This window comes from Ursus maritimus, unplaced genomic scaffold, assembly GCF_017311325.1.
Source record: "Ursus maritimus isolate PB19 unplaced genomic scaffold, ASM1731132v1 scaffold_19, whole genome shotgun sequence".
In the NCBI taxonomy this organism is placed as follows: Eukaryota; Metazoa; Chordata; class Mammalia; order Carnivora; family Ursidae; genus Ursus; species Ursus maritimus.
The window spans coordinates 40,260,133-40,284,473 of NW_024424341.1; the positions used below are offsets into that span (position 1 = coordinate 40,260,133).

Genomic DNA, 24,341 nt, shown 5'->3' on the forward strand with positions numbered 1-24,341 from the left:
CTTAGGATCTATGCATTTCACTGTATATAAAAGATACCTTCCTTTTAAAAACTTGCAAGATGCAGGTTAAGTTATACTGAGAGAAAACGTGTCACCTTAAATACTTGTAGTAGGAAAAGGAAAAAAAAAGTAAGAATTCATTAACTAAGTTTCTCACCTAAATTAGAAAAAGAATATCAGAATGCATTTTTAAAAGAAAGAAAGAAATGTGGTATACTTTAATTTTTTATTATGGAAATTTTCAAACATACAGGAAAGTAGAGAGAATTATATTGTGAATTTTTATTGCCTGACACTCAGGTTCAAAAATAATCAACAAACGGCCCATCTTGCTTCATCGAAATCCTCCTAGCATTCCCTTAACCCTATATACACATAGGGTTATTTTTAAAGCAATTCCAGAATTTATATCTTTTCTTTCAAAAAACACCCTCTAAGGGATCTTTTCAAAATATAAAATTTTAATGCCATTACCACACCTAAAAATGACAATAATATATAATAAAAGAATAGAAAAAACTACAATAAAGATAAACAAAACCAAAAGCTAATATAATGGATAAAACTCTGAAAACCAACCCAAAAAGCAAATAGGCACAAATAATATTAGGAAAAAAGTAGAGATTCAAAGAATTTGAAGAGGTTACTATCTACAATTTAACTCAATATAGCTAGACATTACATGAAATAGATAATTTCACAGGGAAATATAACTTACCCAGAAAGAAAAAGAAAACTTATATAGTCCTAAAACTATTTAGGAAATATAATCAGTCATGAAAACTGAAACCACAAAGGAAAAAAGAAAAAAGATGTCGAAACCAATTCTGAAGGTAAATTCGTCCAATCAAGGAATTGATTATTCTAACTTCATAAACCATGTTTTTCATAAAAAAACAAAAACAGTGTCTCCCGAGTGGCTCAGTTGGTTAAGCATCTGCCTTTAGCTCAGGTCTGGTCCCAGGGTCCTGGGATCGAGCCCTGCATCAGGCTCCCTGCTCAGTCGGGCGTCTGCTTCTCCCTCTCCCTCTGCCTGCTGCTCCCCCTGCTTGTGCTCTCACTCTCTGTCAAATAAATAAATAAAATCTTTAAAAAAAGAAAAAAAAAATAACAAAAAGAACAAGAGGAAACGCCACTTAGCCCATTTTATGAAACTAACATAAATTTGATACCAACCCAAGAGAAAGTAATAAGAAAAATTATGGGCCAAATTCACAAAATACTAGCAAACCAAATCGAGGAATATATATTTTTAAAACAAAAACTAGGGGCTCCTGGGTGGCACAGTCAGTTCAGTGTCTGATTCTTGTTGTGGGCTCAGGTCATGATCTCAGGGTTGTGGGATCCAGGTCCACACCCAGCTCTGCACTCAGCGGGGAGTCTGCCTGAGTTTCTCTCTTCCTCTGCACCTCCTGCGCCCCCCACCCCTACTCTCTCACTCACTCACTCTCTCAAATAAATAAATAATCTTTAAAAAACTAAATAAAGTGAAAACTAACTGGGGTCACGTAATTCACGACACAAGCTGAAGGATAAAACAGGATTCTTTCAAAGATGCTCACAGGCACACACACACACAAGCATTTGGTAAAATTCAAGGTCCTTTTACAACAAAAACTCTTTATTTTTTGAGATTTATTTATTTATTTAGAGAGAAAGCAGGGGGGGAGGGGCTGAAGGTGAGGAGAGACAGAATCTCAAGCAGTGTCCCTGCTGAGCACAGAGCCCTAACATGGGGCTTGATCTCACAACCCTGACATCAAGACCTGAGCCGAAATCAAGAGCTGGATGCCCAACCGACTGAGCCACCCAGAAGCCCCTACAACAAAAAACTCTTTAGCAGGCTGGGAATAGAAAATAAATACCAATAACCTACTGCAAATGTAATATTAACTTTAAGATATTAGAATTCCCTTAATCATCAGCAAGAAAGATACATGCACCCTTATTTCTGTTCAAAAATGTACTAGAAATATTAGCTGAGTAAAACATGTAAGATAAATAAGAGGAATAAAGGATGGAAGAGAAGAATCAAAATTATCGTTAATTATGTCATAAAACTGTCTATATAGTAAACCCAAATTATTATAAGAATTCAGCAAAGATGTGTTTTATATAAAATAAATACACAAAAAGCAATTTCATCCCTATATGCGTATGATAGACATTTTCTCTTAAAAATATCACTTTATAATAACCATTAAAATATAAATAAATACATCTAACAAAATATATGCAAGGCTTCCATGGAGAAAAGTATAAAATGTCATTGAGAGACATTAAAGAAAACTGGAAAATGTATGCCACATTCATGAAAGGGAATAACTAATACCATAACCTAAATCAGACTAATTCTCCAATCTAATATATAAATGCAATGCAACTGTAAATCAAAATCCCAACAGGGATTTTCATGGAACTTGATAAGATGATCCTAAAATTTATATAGAACAGCAAAGGCTAAGGATAGCCAAGAAATTATTGAAGAAGAGCAAGAACATCTAGATATCAAAGACTTATAGTCAAACTATAATAATTAGGACGTGATATTGAAGCAATAGACCAATGGAATACACAAAAAGAACATACATAAATGCATAAAAAGAACACAAGACCTAGGAGCACCTGGGTGGCTCAGTTGGTTAAACCTCTGCCTTTGGCTCAGGTCCTGATCTCAGGGTCCTGGGATCAAGCCCCGCATCAGGCTCCCTGCTCAGAGGGAGTCTGCTTCTCTCTCTCCTTCTGCTTCTCCCTCCCCCCCACTTGTTCTCTCTCTCTCTCTCTCTCAAATAAATAAATAAAATTTAAAAAAAAAGAACACGAGACTTAAACATATGTGTGAATTTGACAAATGATAGAAAGGGAACTAAAAATATCAGTGGAGAACAGAAGCTCTTTTTTTAAATCTTCAAATCACATTTTATTATTGGAAAAGTTATTTACATTTTTAGGATTGCTGTCAAATAATTTATTTTTTTAAAATCTCAAAATATGTTCTAGTGCGTTTAGGAGCAAAGATCTACCAGTGTTACACACATTAAGAAAATCATCAGTCATCATCAGGGAAATACAAACCAAAACCGTGATGAGATACCACTTCACACCTGTCAGAATGGCTAAAATTAACAACCCAGGAGACAACAGATGTTGGAGAGGATGCAGAGAAAAGGGAGCCCTCTTACTACTGCCGGTGGAAATGCAAACTGGTACAGCCACTCTGGAAAACAGTATGAAAGTTCCTCAAAAAGTTAAAAAGGATACAGAAATACTGATTTGAAGGGGTACATGCACCTCAATGTTTATAGCTGCATTATCAACAATAGGCAAATTATGGAAAGAATCCAAATGCCCATCCATTAATGAATGGGTAAAGAAGATGTGGTGTATATATATACAATGGAATGTTACTCAGCCATCAAAAAAAATGGTATTTTGCCATTTGCAACAACATGGATGGAGCTAGAGGGTATTGTGCTAAGCAAAATAAAGTCAGCCAGAGAAAGACAAATACTGTACGATTTCACTTACATGTGGAATTTAAGAAATAAAACAGATGATCATAGGGGAAGGAAGACAAAGAGAGAGAGAACAAGGGAAGCCAACCATAAGAGACTCCCAACTATAGACAACAAACCGAGGGTTGCTGGAGGGGAGGAGGATGGGGGATGGGCTCAATGGGTGATGGGCATTAAGGAAGGCACTTGTAATGATGAGCACTGGGTATTATATGTAAGTAATGAATTACTAAATTCTACCCCTGAAACCAATATTACACTACCTGTTAACTAACTAAAATTTAAATAAAAATCTAAGACAACAAAAAAAGAAAACCTCCATTACGTTTCTAGTTGGACTGATTAAAATCTACACGCCTGTAAAGTCAGTGATTGTGCTTAATGGGGCTCTTATGAATCAAGTACAAAGTCGTGTATAAAAAACGAGTTGGAAAACTTCAAAGAACTTTCAGACAGACTTAATTTTTCACGACTTTCCCAAAGCCAGTCCTGATGCTTATTTAGCTTATGGTCTTCAGGAGGCACCTGCTTCCACTCATTGATGCAAAAAAAAAAACTCGGTAAGAGTCATTGTCATATCTGCCCAACCCCAAACCTCAATCGGGTACCTCCACTGCTTTGTCAGGTATTCATCTGAGAACTTGACAGTGGTTTTCGCTCCAAGATCATAGAGACCAAGAGGTCTAAGAGACTCTCACACATCTCTCCTGTCTGGGGCTCTTGCTACCTTGGCGGAAGGCCACTTCTCCAGAAATCTCCAAAGCACAGGCGTTGCCATTTTGCCTGAGGTCCGACTGAGAATTACAGTAGCAATGAGGAGTTTCTGTGGATCATGGAGAGGTGTCTCTTGGACAAAATTAAAAGGTGACCAAGGAGGTATCCACTTCTTAAAGGCTTTGCACCGTGGTGTGGGCTAAGACCTTCTTTGTTATATTTGCTGGAAACACATAGGCTCGTTTTCCTTTTTCCTATTTGTGTCCCTGGAACGGTATCTTCTTGACATATTTTCAGAGAAATAGTCTTTCTCAGTTTGTGAGCAGTTGTCCATTTCAGAGCCACATTTTCAAATGTCAGTATGCAAATGTTCCTTCCTTCCTTCCCCCAATTTCTACTTTTGTTTGTATTTCCCCAGCTTCTAAAAAGGTTTCCTCACACTTCTCATTGTGCTTCTTCGGTTGAACATAATTTGTTTACAGTGCCAGAAGTTATTTGTTCAAAACAAAAATTTGATCCTGAATTCAATGATTTTTTTTTTTTACAAGTCTCTTTTCATCGGTTACATCGAGGGGCTTCTTGCTTGCTCCAGCGTCAGAAATGGAGATAAAACTTTTTTTTTAATCAAGCTGACTTTCCTGTACAAGGTTCACTTTCAGCATCTGCCTTATTAAACTCAGATTCTCTTTTCCTGTTACTTTGAGCAGAATCTGGAAGACCCTTCCAGCACCCTGTTTTCATTTTCTTCATTTTAATTCCTTTCAAAATAGTCACCTTTCCTTTGGACTTTCTAACCATTCCGGAGTCAACATCATTAACACCTTCATCTTCTTTAAAGTTAGATAATCCCCTGCTATTTTGCCATTCCAAACTACCACTTGGGAGGGGAGAGGCATCTTTTTTCCACCAGCTTCGTGTCCTGAGGTTCCAGTTTGAATTGTTACTTTGATTTTGCATTTGGGATGTCAGAGGTGCTATACTGCAATCTTTGTATCTGGACCTGATGCCCCTTTTAGAAGGTACAATAAAATCAAAATCTTCTGGCATAAGACAAGTCTCTCCATTTTTGTGAAGATAATTAGCAAGTGCACTTTGGGATCTGAACTTCAGTCCTTGTGGGCTGATCAAATATACATCCTATCTTCCTGCTGTTTTCCCCGATCACCTTTGCTTCACAGCACATGGGACAGACTCACATCGTGGACAGACTCACGGCATTCTGTAGTGGTAGTACCACTACCAATCTGAGCAGAAGCAATGGATTCTTGCAGCATGGGATTCCAATCACTGCTGCTTTTTATCCCCCATTTGTTTCTCGTCTCTCCTCCCACTCTTTTTTTTTTTTTTTTGAGATAGGGAGAGAGAGTGACTGAGAGAGCAAAAGCAGGGGAGCAGGAGAGGGAGAAGCAGGCTCCTGCTGAGCAGGGAGCCCAATGCGAGACTTGATCCCAGGACCCTGGGATCATGACCTGAACCGAAGGCAGACGCTCAACTATCAGAGCCACCCAGGCGACCCTCCTCCCAATCTTTCCAATCCCAGAGCAACATCTTCCTCACAGAGGTCATAGGGCTGGTCTGGAGCAAAGAGCCCACTGGAGGTGACCAAGGGGGTAGCTCTGCAGTCCCCCAGGTTCAGACCCTCCATCCCAGCCTTGCCCTTGATGTGGGCTCCAGGGGCAGCAATGGAGCCAAGAAGGTGCAATGCCTTAGGAGAGGGGCAGAACAAGATGCAAAAACTTCTTCAGCTCAGAGTACTAGGCTGAAACCAAGGCAGTGCAAGTCTGTTGGACTCCACAGCGGCTTTCTGGCCACCCCCTCGGCCACAGCCAGCTGCCATCAGCATGATTCAACCAATCACATCCCAAGCAGCTCTTTAATAAATGGTGTTGGGATCACTGATCACCTACAAGGAAAATCATGAAAAGTTTATCCCTACCTTAGGTCACAGTAAATCGATTTTGCAGGTGAATCAAAGTTCTGAATGTGAAAAGCAAGACTTTAAATTTTTAGAAGGAAATATAGGAAAATAGTTTCATGACCTCAAGTAAATTTTCTTTAACAAGAGGGGGAAAACCACACACCATCAAGAAAAGACAGCTATGTGTGATTACATTAGAATTTAAAGTTCTATATAATAGAAGCACCAACAACGAAATGAAAAGACAGACTCAGAATGAGGGCTTTCTGCAACCATACAACTAACAAAGGAATAATAGCCTACCTATGTAAAGAACTCCTACAAATCAATAAGAAAAGAAGGGAGCCTGGCTGATTCAGTTGGTAGAGCATGTGACTCCCGGTCTCAGGATTGTGAGTTCGAGGGCCTCAGTGGGTGTAGAGATTACTTAAAAATAAAATTAAAAAAAAAAGAAGAAGAAAAAAAGAAAAGAAAAACAATTGCAACAGGCAAAGAATAATAGTGTTCACACTCAATAATTACCTAAAAACACTGGAAGTGTGGAGGGTTGACAACAGAGCAGGCTTATGGCAGCACAGATAGGAAGGAGAGGCAAATTCTCATTCACCAATGAAAAAGATAGTGCCTGAAACTGAAAAGTAGAGAGACAGCAATGCAAGTATGGTATTTAGAAACATCAGCTAAAAGAACTAACAGTGTTTGGGGGAGGGGAAGTAGCAAAACGAGACAAAGGGAGAGGTGGCAGATGATGCTGTTTTGCAGAATTATTAACTTTGAATAAAAATTGTAAAAAATGAAACCCCAGAAAGAAAGGAACCCAGGAAAAAAAAAAAAAGATACCTCATGGGGCATGAAAAAAAACCTTTTAAATTTTAACTGTTTTCAGAGAGAAAAGATATTTCATCCATGAAACAAGAGTAGGAATTATAGAAAAAGGACACTCGAAAAATATGTAAGAGGGGCACCTGCGTGGTGCAGTTGATTAAGCATCTGACTCCAGGTTCCGGCTCAGGTCATGATCTCAGGGTCAAGAGATCGAGCACCGTATGGAGCCCCACGCTCAGAGGGAAGTCTGCTAGAGAGTCTCTGTCTCTCCCTCTGCCCCTCCCCCCACACACTCATTCTCTCTCTCTCTCTCAAATAAATAAATCTTTTTTAAAAAATAGGTGGGGCACCTGGGTGGCTCAGTCGTTAAGCATCTGCCTTCGGCTCAGGGCGTGATCCCGGCATTCTGGGATCGAGCCCCGCATCAGGCTCCTCTGCTAGGAGCCTGCCTCTTCCTCTCCCACTCCCCCTGCTTGTGTTCCCTCTCTCATTGGCGGTCTCTCTGTCAAATAAATAAAATCTTAAAAAAAAAATAGGAAAATCTCCTGGAAGTCAACAATTCAAAGACTCCATAAGAAAGATTTTAAAAAGGGAAGAGAGAGAGAAATAACATGTCCCAAACTGATCTCTTGATCTTAGTCTCAGAACTGCTTATTCCATCATCTTCCCCATATCTGTAAATGGCGGGTTCATTCTTCCAGTGGTTCAGGTCAGACATCTCGTAGTCAGGCTTGACTTTTTTATTTCTCCAACACCCTACCTCCAATCCATCAGAAAAAACTCTGTTGGTGTCGCCTCAAAATGTATCAAGATTTTCAACACTTACTATCTCCACTGGTCCATTTGGTTATAAGGATTCATCATCTTGTTGGTTTATACAACAGTGTCCAGACCAACCTCTTTACTTTAGGATGTGCACTCCCACTACCTATTTGCAATACAGCACACAGAATTATTATTTTAAAATAGAAGTTGGGGTGCCTGACTGGCTCAGTCAGTTAAGCATCTGACTCTCAATCTCAGCTCAGGTCTCAATCTCAAGGTGGTGAGTTCGAGGCCTGCATTGGGCGCCACACTGGACATGGAGAATACTTTGAAAAAAATCTTTTAACAAAAATATAAAATGAAACGAAATGAAACGAAACAAAATGAAACGAAACGAGATGAAATAGAAGCCAAATCAGGTCACTCCTGTGTTCAAAACCTACCAGTGATTTCCTATCTTAGAGTCGAAGTCTTTACAGTGGTCTACAAGACCCTACAAAATCTGGCTTCCTCCTATCTTTCTGATCCATCTGTTACTCTCTTTTTCTTACATCAGAATGGACACTGGGCTTAAGAATGAACAAGGTCATACTGTATACTGCCAAAGGGGCTGAAAGATCATTAACCAAATTGCTAAAAGGGTTGCTTCATCCCTGCTCATTCCTATCAACACCGACATTGCATGATGTCCAAAGTTAAAAAACATGTTTTTTCCCCCTCAAGTATAATTTCTAGGCAATTTCTTGTTGGAACCCTAGGGTCCCACAAACCCCCAGTCAAGAAACTGGATTTAGTCCTCCTTTTTGCCTTCTTTGGACTCATCAATGTCTTAATTATTTTTCTTCTGTATTATCTTTAAAAACATTCTCAGTTCTTCTTAGATTACATTAGTAATCTTTCCATGGGCATTAGTGTATGCATGCTTACTTAAAAATAGTTGTCGCAGGCTTCTTTAAATTAGTGCTTTTACCACTTTCTAAACAATACAAGAAACTTATCTCCATTTTTAATACCCTCTTGCCTTTTTTTCTTTTTCTTTTTTTCTCAAGATTTTTTTATTTACTACTTGAGACAGAGAGAGACTACAAGAAGGAGGGAGGAGCAGAGGGAGAGGGAAAAGCAGACACCCCCCCTGCTAAGCAGGGAGCCCGAGGCGGCTTGAACCCAGGACCCTGGGATCATGACCCTAGCAGAAGGCAGACGCTTAACCACCTGAGGCACCCAGGCGCCCCACTCTTGCCTTTTTCTCTATACATTGTTGTCATATGTTCTACTTTTGTATATATTACAAATTTTATAAAACACTGTCATTATTGTTTTCTAAATAAGAAATGTTCCTTTATATTTCTCACATATTTTTTTCTTTCTGGTGCTCTTCATTCCTTCCTGCAGTGTGTGCTCCTATCTGAGGCCGTTTTCCTTTAGCCTGAGGAAATCCCCTTTATTTCACTTCTTTGAAGGATATTTTTACTGGATATATAATTATAGGTTGGGTTTTTTTCAGCACTTAAAAAATGTTATCCATTCTCTTGGTCTTCCTTAGTTTCTGTTGAAAACCCAGCAATCTTCCCAGGGACTTCTGCCTAATGGCTCACTGGCCTGACCCATGTCAAATGGTCACCCCTCGGCTTCAAGGCTGAGAATTCTAGCTTTTCCATATTTCCAGCCTCTACTACAGAGCAAGGTCAGGGAGAAGGGAGTTGGACTCGCTGTCGTCTGAAGTAAATGAGTGTCGTACTGGTGGTGTCAGAAGAGATGTATTCAAAAGACATTGTCTGGGAATGATCTATTATGTAAGGTAGCTGTTTGAATGTGGAGGGAAAATTAAAGGATAACCCTAAGCTGTGTAGACTGAGTAACTGAAAGAGTAATGATAAAGTTCACAGAAATGTGAATATCCAGAATTACCTTGTTTCGGGGAAAAGAGGAGTTTGGTTAAAACCTGATGAGTCTGAAAGATTGGCAGGCATAGAATTGCTACTGATTTTTCACATAGATATTGTATCCAGCCATCTCACTAGTTCTGATGGTTGGATTTTTCAGTTAATTGCCATGAATTTTTTAGGTCAAACAATTATAGTATCTGCAAATGATAGTTTTTGTTTTCATGTCAATATTTTTTAAAGATTTTATTTATTTATTTGACAGAGAGAGAGAAAGCACAAGCAGGGGGAGTGGCAGAGGGAGAAGTAGGCTTCCCGAGGAGCAAAGAGCCTGATGAGGGGCTTGATCCCAGGACCCTGGGATCATGACCTGAGCTGAAGGCAGTTGCTTAACCAACTGAGCCATCCAGGCATCCCATGTCAATATTTTTATACTAAAAAAATTTTTCAGGCATTGCCTCTTCACAGTATTGTGGTAAGAAGTCATTCCAATGCTTAATCTTTTTGTATGTTTTGCCTCTATAACCTGCTACAATTTTCTCTTTATCCCTGGAAGTCTAAAATTTCATGACTTGGTGTGAGTCTTTTTTTTAATTATTGTTGAGTTGAGTACTGAGATGGGTCAGTTTAATTTAGAGATTTCAGTTTCCTGAACTAGCTAATTATATACCTCCTCAGCTTTTTCTGATTTCACTTTCTGGAACTCCTCTCATTTGAATGTTAAACCTCAGGAACTGATTTTCACTCTGATTCTCTGTGTTCCCTTCTCATTCTCTCTTTCCTTCTCTCTTTCTCTTTCTAACCCCCCCCTCCTCATTAAGGGTTCCCTTGTTAATGGGAATGTAGGAAGACCTTGAACTCGCCTCCTCCATGGATACACCAAATCTATGCCTATTTATAGAGTAATTCCACCTGAAAAAGAACTAAGGGCTGAAAGTGACACCCAAATGGAGACTTCCAGGAGGCAGTTGGATAGGCATAGGGGAGGGATCTGGGCTAAAGATACAATTTAGAGATGAAAGTGTGGATACTATTTAAAGTCTGGAACAGAGAGGGCGCCTGGGTAGCGCAGAGGTTAGCCATCTGCCTTCGGCTCAGGGTGTGATCCCAGCGTTCTGGGTTCGAGCCCCACATCAGGCTCCTCCACTAAGAGCGTGCTTCTTCCTCTCCCACTCCCCCTGCTTGTGTTCCCTCTCGTGCTGGTTGTCTCTCTCTGTCAAATAAATAAATAAAATCTTTAAAAAAAAAATAAAGTCTGGAACAGAGAACAGATCATCTAGTCAAGATTTGTACCTGGCATTTCTCTGCATATAAAAGGGTTACTAGGTGGCTCAGTTGGTTAAGTATCTGACTCTTGATTTCAGCTCAGGTCATGATCTCAGGGTTATGGGATCAAGCCCTGCATCAGGCACCATGTTCAGGGCAGCGTCTGCTTGAAATTCTCTCTCTCTCTCTCTGTCTCCTTCTGCCCCTCCCTTCACTCACGTGCTATAAATAAATAAATAGATAGATAGATAGATAGATAGATAGATAAAATCTTTTTAAAAAGGTTATGGTGAGCCAAGATGTGGCAGCCCAGGACAGCCTTACTGATCCCAGTGTGACAAAACAAGGGGTTATTTCCTGTGTAGGCCCTGATGTGAGAAAGTTTCAGAAGTGGAAATGTAAGGAATGGGAATACAGAGAAGAGACCCAAAGACTGAGTCCTGGCATATCCAAAATTTAAAGGTTGGGGCAATGAGGAAAAGCCAGCAAAGAAAAATGCAGAAGAGTGAATGGTGATGAAGAAGTGGGCCAAGATAGTGTGTTCTCTGAAGCCAAGCATTTGCGAAGAGTTTGAAGAAGGAAGGAGTGACTGTGTCAGATGCTGCAGGCTGGTCAAGGAAGATGAGGTCTGAGAAATGACTACTGGATTTAACAACACGGGGTCATTGGTGACCTTGGCAAGAGCCCCTTCAGCAGAGGGGAGTGAGGGCTGAAAGCCTGTGTGCTTTCAAGAACGAATATGACAACTCTTTCAAGGAGCTTTGCTCCGAAGGGAGGAGAGAAGTCAGTCATCACTAGGGAAGGATACAGGGTAAAGTTGGGTTTTTTTTCATCTTACAATGGGTGATATTACAGCAAATGTATATGGTGATGGGAATGATCCAATAGATAGGGAAAACTTGATACAGAACAGGGAAAAACTGCTGGAGTCAGGTGCTTGAGAAAGCAAAGGAAGATGGCAGTCCAAGCCACAGGAGGGAAGGCAAAGTACACACAGAGGGATGCAGTCCCTGTGTAGCCGTGGTGTAGAGGTAGCGATGGGAAGTCCACAGGTTCTCTCCCACCGTCGGAAGTGGAATGAGAGAGAAGGGATATGAGGCTTCAGGAAGAGGAGAAGTTGTTAAATAGTCATCTAGGTGAAACCCACTGCCTTCTTCCCTCAACTTTGAATCCAGAGAAACCAAGCTATTTTAAGGACCTGCTGCTCTCAGTACACTATCTGATGGAAAGGGTTCTTATATATTTATATTTCGTACCTAATCTTTACCATGAGATAACAGAAGTGATGAACATTCCTTACATAAAGTAATGACACTGTACTTCCCACGGTCTCCTCTCTCAACTGCACAATTTAAGAGCTACTTACACTGAAATAATCCTTATACACATCAAACCCATTACTTTAAGAAGCTAGACTCTAGGGGCGCCTGGGTGGCACAGCGGTTAAGCGTCTGCCTTTGGCTCAGGGCGTGATCCCGGCGTTCTGGGATCGAGCCCCACATCAGGCTCCTCCGCTATGAGCCTGCTTCTTCCTCTCCCACTCCCCCTGCTTGTGTTCCCTCTCTCACTGGCTGTCTCTATCTCTGTTGAATGAATAAATAAATAAAATCTTTAAATAAAAAAAATAAAAAAAAGAAGCTAGACTCTTCTAAGGTGATGAGCCTAATAATCTGTATGAATGAAATTATGTCCCAATTTCTTTACAAAGTATGTAAAGAGCAGAACTATGATTTAATGCCAAGTGTGTTTTAAATCCTATACCTTAAAATGCGTCATGCTCACATAAACAACTATATAGCAGCCCGGAAATTCAGGAGCAGACAATACAGCTTTCAGCATCAATCACAAGTGTTCATTTCCTCCATGCCAGCCCTGTTTGTACAGCCCACTCATATAGGATGATGAATAACTTCCATAAATATGATGCTTCTGAGTAGATTTTCTCCACCCTGGTTGGTGTTGGGGTTAAGAGACCAGGACACTCTAAGAGCCAAGGAAAGGTATGTATCCTGCTCCCCCTCCCCCACCATATACACACACACTAAGATTGTAAGTAAATATACTGCAGACAGAAACTGCTCTAGACCAAGAACCAAGATCCCAGAACTTGGATCCTATCCCTCACTACACTCACTACACTCACTACACACACACACACACACACACACACACACACACCAGGGAGCAAGGGCTTGATCAGCTACAGTGAGGATCTGGTCTGGACCAGGCTGTGATGTGACCTTCAGTTCTCTCTCTAACCAGCTCACTTGGGTCAGGCTGATGACCACTTTGGGCCTAACAATATTAATTTCCACTCTGCAGGTGTGCTGAGACACAACAGACTCAATGAATGTAATTATAATTATTATTATTACTTAACTTCTCTAAGCCCGTTTCCTAATCTTTACAAATGCAATGGCTCCTAATACCAGTGCCCAATTCCCCAAAAGGCTGCAGTAAGGATCCTGCAAAATCACATACACCAAGTATGGGCAAATTACAAAATGCAAGATGTTCATGGAAGCAAGAGACGTTGCAGGAGACCTGAAAGGGCAGGAGTGATAAAATCATTTCTTGATACGAGGAAAACGTTTCTATTTTGGAGAAGTATGCTTTCTCAAAAAAGAGCCTGGACCAAAAATAAATAAATAAATAGATAGATAAATAAATAAATAAATAAATAAATAAATAAAGGACCAACTCAAAAGTAAATAATTGAGAGAGGAAAGTTAGAGAAAGCCCACCTTTGCACGTGGTGACAAGGCTTAAATTCCCCTGTCCAGTTTATTTCTCATAGGTTATTCCAAAGAATAATCTCTTAAGATGGCTCAAAGCCAAAACTGGCTTTTCTCCAAGTATGGACCCAAGGACCACCTCCTTTTCACACCTTTGATGAGATTGTTTAAAATACAAATGCCTGGGACATTCCACCAAGGATTCTGATCTTTAGATCTGGATTTGAACCCAGAAATTTACATTTTAATAAGCTTCCCAGGTGATTCTGCTACTACCAAGTTCTAAGGACCACCACTGCAGCCTGTCTGGGGACAGCCCACTGACCGTGAGCTTGTGCCTACAGAAAAACCCCTAGTACTAGCTTCATGCTGAGCTGAGCCTCTGGCTCATCCAGGGCATGCCACAGGCTGGTGTCTGCAGTGGTCTGCGTCTCCCCTCAAAGGCATTGGTTGTAAAAACGGAAAGCTGGCTTTGCAAGAATGTAATTCTTATTAAATGATTATACCACAAGCAAAAGTGCTGAATATCCTGATATAAAACACTGTTAGGAATAAGAAGAATGGGAGAATCTGCCGCACATTTGCATTTTCGGTCAGAGAGAGGGAAGTTTACAATGTGTATCAAATGTTTTAAAAGTATACAAATCTTTTGAGCCAGCAATTCAACTTCCAAGAAAACCATGCATGCTTAGGAAATACAGAGATGTGTACAAAGCTGTATGTACAAAGATATTCACTGTGCCCTATATATAATAAAAAATCATTTAAACAACTCATCTGAAAATTGTAAACTGGCTAGAAAAATAATGGAACCATAAAATAAAATGCTATGTAACTACTACTGATAACTACTCTTAGAACCCATGTTCTAAAAAAATATTTATTGACAAGGAAAAATGTTCATGATACATCATTAAGTAAGTAGCTGGTTACAAAACAGCATTAGTATTATATGTAACAAATATACCCTATTTGATCTGAAAATTGTAAACTGGCTAGAAAAATAATGGAACCATAAAATAAAATGCTATGTAACTACTACTGATAACTACTCTTAGAACCCATGTTCTAAAAAAATATTTATTGACAAGGAAAAATGTTCATGATACATCATTAAGTAAGTAGCTGGTTACAAAACAGCATTAGTATTATATGTAACAAATATACCCTATTTGATTTATGTATGTATTCATATATATATATATATGTATATATATATATACAACACATATATACATGTGTTGTATATATACAACATATATATATATACAACATATATATATATATATACAACACATATATATATATATATATATACAACACATATTTACCAAACATTGGAGGGAGTTGGAAGGATATTGGTTAAACTATTAAGAGTCCATCCACAGATGACAAAATCTAATGGATGCTAAAACTAGCGGACAAAAGTTTAAAGACAAATAATATTTGCATAGTCTCAAAAATATTGATCAATACAAAGGGAAGATAGTAACTATGGTGGAGAAACCCAGCAGACACCACGATAACCTAGTGATCACAGTTAATAAAGCCAGTAGAAAGATATCTCAAGATCATGAACCCTTGGATATGATGTGTTGAGAAAAGCGCATTTCTCCGGTATTCTTACCAATGGTACATAACATCATTGCAATCATGTAGGAACACCTAACAAGCTCAAATCAAGTTATATTCTACAAAATAACTAAACAGTACTCTTCAAAAGCGTCAAGGTCAAGAAAGACTGGGGAACCGTCACGGATTGAATGAGATTAAGGGGACACTATGATTAAAAGTGCTGTTTCATTCTAAATGGGATCCTGGAACAGAAACAGGACTTTAGTGGAAACACTGGTGAAATTCAGGTGAAGTCTGTAGTTTAGTTAGCAGGACTGGGTCAATGTCAATATCCTGGTCATTATCCTATAGTATATAAAATGTTAGCATTAGGGAAAACTGGCTGAAGGATAGACGGGGAACTCTTTGTACTCTTGTATTCATTTTCTATTGCTGCATAACAAGTTGCCAACAAAATTAGGAGCTTAAAACACCACCCATTTATTATCTCACGGTCCCGCAGGTCAGAAGTCTGGAGCAGCATGGCTAGATTCTCTGCCCAGGGTCTCACCAAGCTAAAATTCAGGTATCCATGGAGGTCGTGGCTCTCGCCTGGGACTCTGGGTCCTCTCCCAAGCTCACTCAGGTTGTTGGAAGGATCCAATTCTTTGCAGTTACAGAAGGATTTTCCATTTCCTTGTTGCCTGTCAGCCAGGGGCCACCCTTATCTCCTAGAAGCCTCCCTCTGGTCCTTGCAGCCCCCTCCCCATCTCACAGCTAGCCAAGGTGGGTCCAGTCCCCACGCTTCAAATCTCTCTGACTTCAGCCAGAGAACATTCTCTGCTTTTAAGGCCTCTGATTAGATTGGACCCACCTGGATAAATAAGGCTAATCTCTCCTTACCTACATCTGCAAAGCCTCCAGGGCCATCACCATAACACATTCAGAGGATTCTGAGAGTAGGGCATGGATATTTTGGGAGGGAGTTATGTGTTCCTACAACTATATTTGCAACTCATCTCTAAGGCGAAAAGTAGTTCAAAATTAAAAATTAAAAAGAATGATAATCTTTTGATGCTGATACTTGGGGAAATTTGTTTTTTACTCTTTTTCTAAGTCTCTGCATGGAGTTTATATTTCTGTAGTCATGAGGGGAGATTTCTCTGTTGTCTTGAGAATGTGTGTGTGTGTGTGTGTGTGTGTGTGTGTGTGTGTTTCAAAAATGCTGTGACAAGTGAAACTGCATAAGAAGATCCTGCGATTTCTTGGGACGCCTGGGTGGCTCAGTTGGTTAAGGGTTTGCCTTCGGCTCAGGTCATGATCTCAGAGTCCTGGGATCGAGTCCCGCATCGGGCTCCCTGTTCAGCGGGGAGCCTGCTGCTCCTCCCACTTGTGCTCTCTCTCTCTGATAAATAAATACAATCTTTTTAAAAAAGAAGAAGATCCTGCGGACTTCTTCACAACCGGACTGGCCCAAGAACAGCAAACAAGAATGGCACTTGTGTACAGCCTCCCCAGCTCCCCAGCTGCCTCCTTCTCAGGGTAACACTTCTTGGAACGCCACAAGAATTCTAAAACTAACTTTTCCTGTCAAGTGAGTCCCTTTGTGACAACGTCTTACCTGTCACAGAGATTCCCCCTCCATATATTTTCCCAAGATACCTCGTCACTTGAGAAGTCCAAGGCACTTGCATTGTTCTCGTAATAAGTCAAAATGTTTGAATAGGTTGTTATAAACAAGCCTGGAAATGTCGTTTTCAGGGAGCCTTGCATCAATTTAGATGTTGTTACTCATTGAATAATGACAGCATCATGCTGTCTTCCTAAAATTCCAACATAGAGTAATGAGACCAATTACTGGGTAAACTCAGCCCTGAGGAGGCCAGGAGGGTGGATCTCTGCATCTGTCCAACGTGGAGGGTTCGGAGAAATGGCAGATGTTGTATGAAGGCTGCTGATGATGCAGGGCTCAGCCAGGAGCCTCAAAGTATGAGGGGTGTGCTGGGAAAATGATAGGTGTTCATTTTCCCCCCAAAAGTGGGGGAGGCATGGATTTAAAGTATTTTCCAGGGATGCCTGGCTGGCTCAGGCGGTAGAGCATGAGACTCTCAAGCTCAGGATCATGAGTTCGAGCTCCCCATTGGGCGTAGAAATCACTTAAAAAATAAAAATAAAATATAAAGTATTCTCCAAATACAAAGCAATGGCCAACCCTTTGATAATTCTGCAAGGCATCAACCCTTATTCATGTAGTAAATATTTCTTGGTCATTGTTTCAGCACTGGAGATACAGTGGTATAGAGCTCGAAGTCTAGTGGGAAAGAGACATTAAACGAATAACTGCTCAAATAGTTACAAAACCATGACAAATGCTCCAAAGCAAAAGTCCAGGGTTCAAAAAGAATGTTAGGGTGAAAGATCAGAAAAAAAGCATGCTCTGAAGATGTGAAGTTTTTTTTTAATTAAACTTCTTATTTTAAGATAATTATAGATTTATGTGCAGTTGTAAAAAAAATAATAGAGCTTTTTTTTATATAACAGTTTTGAGCGTTCTTTATATATTCTAAATACCACTGCTTTGTTGAATATGTGGGTTGCAGAGATTTTTTTCCCCCCAGTCTGTAGCTTGTCTTGTCATCCTCTTCACATGGGCTTTAGCTGAGCAAATGTTTTTAACTCTGTGAAGTCCAATTTATCTACTTTTCCTTCTATGGATCATGCTTCTGGTATCGAGTCTAAGAACTTTCTGCCTAGTTCTAGACCCTAAAGATTTTCTCCCACGACTTTTTCCTAAAAGCTTTACAGTTTTGCATTTCCCATTTTGAGTTATGGATCAAGATTCATTTTTGCCAATGGATGTCCAATTGTTCCAACACTCTCCGTTGAAAAGCTGTATTTCCTCTATTGAATTGCTTTTGCACTTTCATCAAAAATAAGTTGAGTATATTTGTTTGGGTCTACTTCTGGGTTGTCCATTCTGACCCACTGACCTATGTGTCCATCCCTCATTCAATGCCACATTGTCTTGATTACTGTAGCTGTTTAGTAGGCCTTCATATTTGGGTTAGAGTGATTCCTTTATTATTCTTCTTTTTAAAAATGCTTTTAGCTATTCTAGAGCTTGTGGCTTTCCAAATTTTAGAATAAGCTTATCTACAGCCACAAAAAAACAAAACAAAACAAAAAAACTTTGCTGGGATTTTAATAGGAATAGAATTAACCCTACAGATCATTCTGGGGAGAAATGACATTTCTACGATGTTTACAGGTCAAGCCCTCACCTGAGCAATCCCCCCACTCAAACTCCACACCATCTTCGTCTACCACTCCTGCAGAGCATAGAAAAAAATGGACAGCACAGGAAGGATCCAGCTGTCATTCTGTAGCTCCTAAGGAAAACAAATTGCCCAGATACTGTAGAAAGACTGTCAAGCGGTCGCCTCACTGAGTCACTTCAAGAGCACAGAGGCAGGCCTACACATGCGCAGAGCTGCCCCAGCATGAGCAGGTTGAATGGAAACAACTTGCAATATGCAAACACACTCCCAGGAACTTCACCTACAAAACTAACCCTGGAGGAAATTAACTCAAGGAACAGAAGAACACCTGCCCACACTGCTTCTCATGATAGCAAGTCAAAAAGAACGTGCATTCAATAAAGCTCAAGGACATGATGAAAACAACAGAATGGTATCAAAAGAAAGATTGTAGGGGTGCCTGGCTGGTTCTGGCTAGTTAAGTGTCCGACTCTTAGTTTCAGCTCTGGTCAGGATCTCAGGGGCATGAGATTGAGCCCCGAGTCAGGCTCTACAATGAGCGTGGAGCCTGCTTAAGATTCTCTTTCTCCCTCTCTGCGCCCCTCCCCCACACAACTTGTGCCAACTCTCTGAGGAAGGAAGGAAGGAAGGAAGGAAGGAAGGAAGGAAGGAAGGAAGGAAGGAAGGAAGGAAGGAGACTGAAGCATTACAGAACAAGTCAATACAATAGACACGGCAACAAATCAGACCACAGCCAATGATCAAATTTATGACAGACAGGGAAAAAGGGGTTTACAGGAATGGCAGTGAACAAAGACTCAACAGTAAAAGAAATTAAAGCAATTGGAGTGAAATTTATGGCTATGGAGGTCAGGGGATAGGATGACTGGTGCCCCTGCTGTGAAAACCCAGAAAATGGAAAAGCAGTTTTCAAAGAAAACACTCAAGATAATTTCCCTGAATTTGAGAGGGAAAGTCTGCATACTGAAAGGGCATACCACATAAGAAATTTGACATAAGAAGTTTACTACTCTACTAAACCCATTGAACTTCAATCCTAAAGACTTCTTCGGGTACCGGCAAGAAGATTCAGGATGGCCTCAGACTTTCCCATAACAGCACATAAAGCCAGAAGACAACACAGAAATGCCCTCCAAGCGCTGAAGGAAATAATGTGTGCACATGTGTGTATGTATGTCTGATATGATGCTTATTTAATGTTAATGGTGGTTATTTCTGGATGATGGGATTTGGAAAGGGTTATATATTTTTAAAATTTTATCGTTGCAGTTCTCTGTATTATTTGAACTCTGTAGAATGAGTAAATATTGTTATCAAACTAAAAAGGTTCTGGGGCGCCTGAGTGGCTCAGTCAGTTAAGTGACCGACTCTTGGTTTCAGCTCAGGTCATGATCTCAGGGTCATGAGATTGAGCCCCCTGCTGGACTCCATGCTGTGCATGGAACCTGCTTAAGATTGATTCTCTCTCTCTCCCTCTGCCCCTCACCCCCCACCTGCATGTGCTTGAGTGTTCTCTTTCTCTAAAAAAACAAAAACACGGGCGCCCTGCTCAGTGGAGAGCCTGCTTCTCCCTCTCCCTCGGCAGCTCCTCCTGCTTATGCTCGCTTGCTCTCTCTCTCTCTCCGTCAAATAAATAAATAAAAATCTTAAAAAGAAAAGATAAAAAAACAAAACAACAACAACAAAAACCCACCACCTTTTCAAATTAAAAAGGTTCTGGGACCAAATTTCCATGGAGTGGGAGCAGGGTTCCTTCACAGCACAATTTTCGGGACACGAGCAGGGTGTCCCACAATTCAACTCAATCCTGACACTTTCTACCTGGAGTTGGCATCAGATTCCTTCCATAGGTGAAGAGCTCAGTCCTACAAGACTGCCCCCCACGCATTCCAACCCCCCCGCCCGCCCTCGGCAATTTCAGACACCAGTTGCAAGCCCAGTTTGTCTTGTGGGCTTCTGACCAAGAGGCTATAGATTAGAGGCTCCAAGGACCCCTGCCTTGTGTGGATTAATATGTTAGGGCAGCTCACAGAACTCAGAGAAACATTTTACTTACTAGATTACCAGTTTATTAGAAAAGTGTACAACTCAGGAAGAGCCAGAGGGAAGAGATGCATAGGGCAAGGTTCAGGGAAAGGGCACAGCGCTTCCATGACCTCTACAGGCATGTCACTCTCCCCAAATCTCCACGTGCTCAACACTGAAGCTCTCTGAACCCCATCCTTCAGAGAAACATAGTTTTTATGGAGGCTTCATTACACAGGCAGAATTGATTAAATCATTGGTCATTGGCAACTGATTCAAACTTCAGCCCCTCTCCTCCTTCCCCCAAAAGTCTGGGGGCGGGACTGAAAGTTCCAACCCTTTGCTCACATGATCGGTTCTCCTGGCAACCAGCCCTCATCCTTAGGTGCTTTCCAAAAGTCATTTTATTTACATAATATAAGAAAAACCCTTAAAATCCTACCACTTAGGAAGTTCCAAGGGTTGAGGGAACTGTGAGCCAGGAATCACGGACAAAAACCAAATATATGAATAATATACATTTGATTATCTGAATGTCAAACCATACATTTCTCTTTTTTTCCCAAAATATCTATTTCTTATAAATCACAATATCAAGAGGTGCCTGGGTGGCTCAGTAAGTTAAGCAGCTGCCTTCAGCTCAGGTCATGATCCCGGGGCCCTAGGATCTAGTCCCACATCAGGCTCTTTGCTCAGTGAGGAGCCTGATTCTCCCTTTGCCTGCCACTCCCCCTGCTTGTGTGCGTGCATGTTTTCTCTCAAATAAATAAATAAATAAATCTTTTTTTAAAATTAAAAAAATAAATCACAGTATCACATAAACTGATAGTGATTTTTCTTTAAAAATAATATTTAAAACAAATATGAAAAGACATTAGCAGTGCCTAGTCCTGATTGGTAGGAATGTGGATAATTGTTGCTTTTTCTTTGACTTTGCTGTGCATTTTCAATTTCCAAAAATTAACAAGTAAATTCGTAAGAGTAGAGGAAAGAATGTTCCTAGCAAAGGAAATGGTATGAATGCAGAGCCTAGGGGCAGAAGGAGATGGGCATTGCTCCAAACTAAAGGAGGATAGTGTGGAACAGAAAATCCTACAATGTGAGGCAGAGGGGTAGAGAACCACCACCAGAGCTTGCTGGCCACTCTGGAAACCTGCAATGTCATGTATAAGCTTGCCCCGGATAGAAATTTAATCCAATCCAAGCACTTCACTTTCCATCCCCAGCTACCACTAGAAATATCTTTTTTTTTTTTTAAGATTTTATTTATTTATTTGACAGAGAGAGAGACAGCCAGCGAGAGAGGGAACACAAGCAGGGGGAGTGGGAGAGGAAGAAGCAGGCTCCCAGGGGAGGAGCCTGATGCAGGGCTCGATCCCAGAACGCTGGGATCATGCCCTGAGCCGAAGGCAGGCGCTTAACGAGCCACCCAGGCGCCCCTAGAAATATCTGTTGAATACTTAAAAATGGATCATGTTCAGAGTTGTCTGCATGCCACCATGGCCAAAGCAGTGCACCTTGCAGACAGCTCTGTATTCAGTCCCCTACAGTACCTTCTGTCCTAAAATAGTCTTGCCCGTGTTCTAGAACAGTTGAGGGAAAGGGTTAAACCAAAGATATTAAATATGTCACATAGTTAAAATAATGATCAGTCAACTCCAACAAGCTACAAATGAAAAATTAGCTGTGCCCTAGATGTTACCCCCTGTTGAGTGTTTCAGAAAGTTTCTCCAGAAACGTTGTTCCCAATGTCAGCAAAGACAAGAGTCAAACATATGATACTAGGGGGCAGCACTTACCTGCCACAAAGCGAAGTCACACTGCTGTCATCTTTCAAACACGAAAAATAATTAGGACTCAAGAGTGAAAATTCTAGGAGTTCATACAAACAATTTGGTTTATAAATTTCAAACAGTGTTAATATTAGTTCATCATTTCCTTTTTGCTATTCAGTTTGCCTAAACTAACTACAGGTTCGTGAGCTCTTAACAGTAACACTTGTTTAGGGACGCCTGGGTGGCTCAGTCTGTTAAATGTGTGCCTTCGGCTCAGGTCATGATTCCAGGGTCCTCAGATCAAGTCCCGCATTGGGCTCCCTGCTCAGCGGGGTGCCTATTTCTCCCTCTCCCTCTGGCCTTCCCCTCTTGTGTGCTCTCTCTCTGACAAATAAATAAATAAAATCTTAAAAAAGAAGGAGGAGGAGGAGGAGGAGGAGGAGGAGGAGGAGAGGAGGAGAAAGAAGAAGGCGGCGGCAGCTCACAACAGAATGAGGTCAATTACTGAGAACCATTAATGCCAGGATGAGAAGTCTGAAATCTATCTTACAGGCAATGAGAGCCACTTCAAGGTTCAATGGAGGGCTTTCCCATGATCAACGTGGTATTTTAGGGAGATTATTCTGGTATTTTAGGGAGATTATTCTGAAAGGATGAGAGGAAGCTGCCACGATTCCACTCAGCCTCCCTGTAAGGGAGCTTCCAGTTTTTACGTAAGCTTTGAGAACAGTTACTGCCAACAACAGTTTCTGGATGAGTATCTCCAGGATGTTCACTGCTGCGCATACCTTGTTTAATTGGAAGAGATCACAGATAACCAAATAGCAGGCTGACATATTCAAGCTCTGCGTCTCAATGAGCTTAGAGAAGACAAGTCTTTACTCAGCCCATACCCACTGCGTAAGCGGGAGATGCCCCCCACTCTGCTCACTCCTCCCTTACCTCCAGACAAAACACCTGCATCCCCAGCTTATCTCATTTTGTTCCCGTCAAGTCCATTTGTTAATATTCTTATGAGATCTGTGAGTACAATGCAAAGATCCTGATGCGGTTCCTTACCCTTGGACCTGCCATCAGTGCTCATGCTGTTAGGTCCTAAGACTTTGAGGCTTCAGACCCTTTTGCTTTGCCTTTCTTTGGTTATGAAGGCAATGGCCACATCTTTACAGCTGAGACAAAGACCAATTTTTTGCATCTTGGGTCTCTACTCTTCACCTGTAGGGCTTCACCCTCTGTGACAGATGCTGTTGCCATGTGAGGGCAGTGAGTTGTTTCTACTCTTCAAAGCACTGTAAATACGGGGGCAAGTCTGTGTATTCTGCAAAATGGCCTCTTGAGAAAGAAGCCTAAAATGCATCCACTCCCTTTCTGTGCTTGGCATAAAACATACCCACCAGCATAAAATTAGGAGATTGTGCCTCTAAAGGTTCAGTCTCAGACTTAAGTTTATTTTATTAAACACTTTAAATGATAAACAGTTTGTGATATAGCTTTCCACTCAAATATTATCAGTCTCCTAATACCTCCAAATAAATCCTTCAAAAGAAAAAAAAAAGAATAGAAAATTTTGGGAGTGTCTTGGGTACCAGGCCCTCCTCTAAGCAGTTTCCCTACATGATTCATTTGATCTTCAAAACAACCCTTATAAGGTGAGTACTATCCCCATTTTACAGATGAGAAAACTAAAGTTGAAGAAGGTTAAGTCACTCAGCCAAGGTAACAGAGAATGGACCCAGGATTCAACCTCGCCCCATCTTCATTGTACTAGGCAGCCCACCTTACCTTCACATGCCTTTCAGGCTCTGAACAGTAGAGCCCCACACTGCCTCCCCAACCTAGGACACATTTTCATAGCTCTTATTTTGTTACATATACATCAAAGTTGTTTCTCCGATCTAATTTTATTATTTCAGAAACATAACATCCTAGAAAACCAACTGGCAATAGTTGCTAAAGCTGATTACACACACATTTTACAACTGGCCATTCTACTCCAGGGTAAATACCAACAGAAACATGCAGGCATTCTTAAATTTTTTTATGTGAGTCTAGTTGACACACAGTGTTGCATTAGTTTCAGGTGTACAA

General features: G+C 40.7%; 1 pseudogene; it reads right to left on the bottom strand.

Annotated features, from left to right (window-relative positions):
- Positions 1 to 3,905: 3,905 nt before the first annotated feature.
- The window catches only part of LOC103679651, a 33,566-nt pseudogene continuing 13,130 nt past the window's right edge, over positions 3,906 to 24,341 (bottom strand).